The following is a 5,048-nucleotide window of genomic DNA, read 5'->3' as shown; positions in this document are numbered from 1 at the left end:
TAAATTCTCAATATATTTTATTTTACACGATTAAAATCAAAATTGAAAATATATTAACTAATAAAAACAATAAGCATGGTGATACGTACTTATTTTTTTATGAATACAGATACTTTAAGGAAGTATTTAAAATAATAAATTTATCCAAATACTTTTTTCAAAAGTATTGAATATACGTATTTTATTAGCTACTTTATACTTAAAAAGTATTTCAATACTTTTACTCAATACTTTATTTGACTAACTCTGAGGTATATGATAAATTATTTTAATTACTACTCAAAATTAAACTGTACCTACATGAATATCAATGTTATTTCAAAATTAATTTCCATTTTAATCTTAAAGTACCCTTCATACATCTGCTTTCTAATCAAATAAAACTTATTTAATATCTAGGTAATTTGTCTAGATAATACTATGAATCAAAACCATTTTTGCATAGGTAGGTAGATATTTTTTTCCTAATTTTAATATTTCATTGTAAAATATGCTCGGATACAATTTGAAACAATAAATATCTATTGTTAATGTGTGATTACTTATTTTTTAGCTCCAGATATTCGTTAAGGGGCCTCTATTAGGGTTGCCCTTAGCTTACTCTTGTAAATTCTTTTTTTAATCGTACAGTTTACGGCACCCATCCATTTTTTGTTAATACCCCAAAAAATAATACCTGCAAAAACAAATACATATTAACATATTATAGTATTATAATACGGGTCCTTACTCCTACAATATCAGTCGGCAATATTTAGATTTCTAAATCGGTAAGTTCTCAACTGCTGACTGCCGGGACCCGTTCCTATATTAAATATATTTTTTTTTTTTTCAAAAAGTATAATTTCCAACGGACAACGGCTCCCTGAAACGGCCGATTGATAATTACAAAAAAATTCAACAGGGGGGGGTGTGACGACCCACCATACTATTGCCGCCGGCACTGACGGGAACGTCTTATTATTGAAGTGTCTTTATAATATTATTATTATAAATTACGCACTAAAGGTAATCTATTAATTAATGTACGAATTGTTTCGCTAAATAAAAATATAGGTATTGTATATTGACAACGCGGTCAAGTACATAAAATATAGCAAAATAAATACAAATCATTGATATACTTATGTAAAACGAAATTAATGATAGTGTAATCAAGATTGTTAATATTTTTCATCTGCCTTTGAACCAATAAATTAGGAGCTCATGGTGTGTAGAAAATATAAATATAAACTTCAGTCAACATTTCATGTATCTATGGTCATTTCTTTTAGAGTTACAATTACAACAAAAACCAAAATTGATTTTGTTGTTAGGTAAAAAAGCTTAAAAATTTATTACGAGCCTCCTGATTTATTGGTACAATAGCAGTTGGAAAATGTTAAAAATACAGTCAAATTTCAACAAGATAGTCAAATTAAATTTTTATGAGAGTTTGAAATTCATATTTTTACAACATTGGATATTCATTCGATTTTTGCAGTGATTTTCTTATTTTATTGTAATTCAAAAACGAGTAACTTACAGTAGATCCATGAAAATTTAACCGAATGTTTATTTTTTCAATTGCTATACACCATACTGCAATTTTGAAAATATTTTGAATAGTTTTGAGCTGTTTACAGACGTTTTAAGTTTTAATTTTTTTTTTTTACTATTGTAAATACAATTGTATTTGTTGGGTAAAAAACCGTGAAGATGTATTACAGGGCTCCTGATATATTGCTACTTTCAAAACAGTTGAATAATATTAAAAATACATATGAACAACTTTTTTTTATAAGCATTTAAAGTTAAAATTTAAAACTTAAAATTAGTTTGTAGTTAAAAATGTATAAAATGTTCAACTTTTATAGGTAAGGATTGAAAATTAAAAATAAGGTACCACGTAAGTATGTTAAAATACATAAATTACTGTATTCACAATGATCATCAAATAGGTATAGGTACTTAGTAATATCATAGGTAGGCTGACTGACTGTCTTCGCTCAGAATAATTTTTCTTATATGTAGGTACAATGATATTATAATATCATTGGATTCAAATGTAACACAATCCATTACAGTGACTCACATGTACTGTACAGCAGAGTGACACCCAATTGAACACCTTTATTTTTGTTTTTTTCAAAGCTTCTAAAAGGTTATAACCTCTCAAAAGTACCAACTAGATACACTTTTTTTATCAGATTTTTACGTATTTTAATGATGTAGTTAATTTAAATGTTAGAATTTACCAAAATTATTTTACAGTGTATGTATTATTATGCTACAACTTACAATATCTACACTATAAAAAAAATACTTACTGAGTTTTATCTACATTTGGTTGGTCCACGGTGTGACGGTTTCTAATTGAATTTATAAATCCTCTGTGTTTTTTTTTTGGATGGTGGAATTTTAGATTTTGCTACATATTTTGGACTCATTTTAAAATTATAGTTCAATTATATTATAAAGACTACCTTAATAGTTTTAAAAACCGAACTTGACTGGGTTGTTGTCGACAATCGAATATTCAATAGCAGAGGATAATAATTTAGAAAAACAATTATACCTACCCACTACCTACGTATCCAATAAACATTATAACTAAATATAAATGTAATATGAATTTATTACTACATGTAATTATTAAATTATTAGAATAGGTGCGTTATCTGATTTTTCTAGGAACGTGACGGCGCGACGCAGTGGTTATATCTTTTGATATATTAGTGATAGCGGTACGGAGGGATCTCGCACGCACTCGCACGCACATTTCAAATATTTATTATGTGATTGCGAAAAAAAATTTCATTTTTCACTCAAACACATAACTCTCATTCCAACAATACGTCGCAAAGATTACCTCGATTTGCATTCTGACAAAATATTCTCATCGTCCACAACATGTACGAGAGATTGATCGAGGCATTTTTTATAATTATATTTAGTTGAGTAAATATTTAAGTTTGAAATGTTGCAAATGTTGGAACATTTTAACAACATTTATTGCGATCTAAATTATTAAAATTAAAATTGTGGCTCGATCGATCCCTCCTACACATTACGGAGAATCAGAATATTGTTTCAGAATGAAAATCGTGATAGTTCTCGACTCGTATCGTTGGAATTAGAAACAGTAGTTTTTGACAAAGAAAACTTGTATTCGTGAGGCCCCTTAAATTAACTTACCAATTTGGAAATGTAGAGCAAAATCAATGTAAACATTTTTTAATTACTCACAACTATACGATAACTTTTCATTTAAAATCAAATATTGACAGACTATTATAAGCCTACTAAAATTATTCATCAAAATTTGAAATTTGTTTGTTCGTTGATCAATATTATACTATATTTATAATATAGGTTCAAAAAGTGAGTTGCAACAAAATATGGATATATTAAAAATATTAAGAAATATAAATTTAGAGTTTTCTTCCAATTGTAGTTTGAGTCAAGGTAATCAAATGCATTATACTTTTTATATTATATATTATTATTGTTTAATTTGTTTTTACATCAATTTTATTATTACTATTCTTTGCAATTATTAGTTTCTTCAATACACCATCGCAGACTGGCGCAGTTACATTCCAATTGTCCATGGATGCTGTTGAATTATAAACTTGGAGAAATTCCAAAACGACACCATTTGTCCATCCAAATCCATCTTGGATTGGATATTCACCCAAGCTCAATCCAATTTCGCCACCTTCATCCACTCGATACTGTCAATACATTTGGCGAATTAGTATACACGATAACCAACGACAATATGATTTATTTAAATAAGTCTGCAGATGTACTAACAAGTATTAAAAAAATGTACAGTCAACCAAGGGCTAAATATTGTGTCCCCTGAATATCAAAGTTTGTCCCCTGAATGACAAATGTGTGTCCCAAGTTTTATAACATGTTTTCAGTTTTGTAGAAATAACAAACATTAATCATTTAATATTTTAATTTACTAATTACCTTTTCAGTTAATTTAAGTTAATTATGTACTTATTTTATTTCTATACTGCCGGCAAGTTTGTTATAAAAAAAAAAGAAGTTATATAATGGGTCAATTCAAAGTAATTAAGTACCTGCTTTAGTACAAAATAACTAAACATCCAGGTACATAAAATATTTAAATTGTGTGTCTATTGAAATACAATATTGTTTACTGTAATACTTACTGAAAAGTTAACTAGTAAGAAGACCATAATTTATAGATTATTGTTATAATATTATATAATTAGCTATATATACCTAGCGCATATTATAAATATGTATTGTTGTTTATTTTAAGCTTAAAATATGTTAAAATACCTATTTAAGAAAAATTAAAGTTTAAACTGATTATTATAATCATAAATAGGATTTTAAAGAATTGGATAGTTATTTTGTCCTATAATGAATGTAACTAAAAGTATCTACATACATAGGTAATAATATACATATAATATTATATGTTATAATTTATAAAAGTTTATTTAACGAAGCCAATATTATTTTTTAAACATAATCAAATTTTTTTTTTTAAATCTTGAATATGCTTATAAACTATTTCGTTACATAAATGATGGAGATTTTGTGTGTTACAACCCCCCCAGGTTTTTTTTTGCTCTGTCAACGCACTCAATGCCCAAAAGTAACAGTGAAATTAATAAGTGTGTGGTGTGTACCCTGAAATCAGATGAATTGCCACGCAGTCTACAATTCACGTGAAACCTGCCTATCAGTTAAACCACCTAAACCATTTTCAATTACTGTCCTGCACACCAATCGATATGTTTGTGCACACATTTTTTTAGTACCTTTAAGCATTTTTCTCAAATTATCATACCCCTATGATGGTTATGATCGTTGTGAATTATAAATATAAATTGATAGTCAAAAACGGATTAATGAAATGTAAATTTATAATAAATTAAAATAATATTTTTTACACTGCATAGTATCCCCTTACTACCCGATAAATTGTTTTATTCAGTTATATCATAAAATCGGACTTACTTTTTCAAACATTTTACTTTCGTTATAATACGGCACGAAGTTCGTGCACAACCACTTAG

The sequence above is a fragment of the Acyrthosiphon pisum genome, chromosome X (assembly GCF_005508785.2).
Source record: "Acyrthosiphon pisum isolate AL4f chromosome X, pea_aphid_22Mar2018_4r6ur, whole genome shotgun sequence".
Taxonomy (NCBI): domain Eukaryota; kingdom Metazoa; phylum Arthropoda; class Insecta; order Hemiptera; family Aphididae; genus Acyrthosiphon; species Acyrthosiphon pisum.
Note: the sequence above shows the minus strand (reverse complement) of the source record.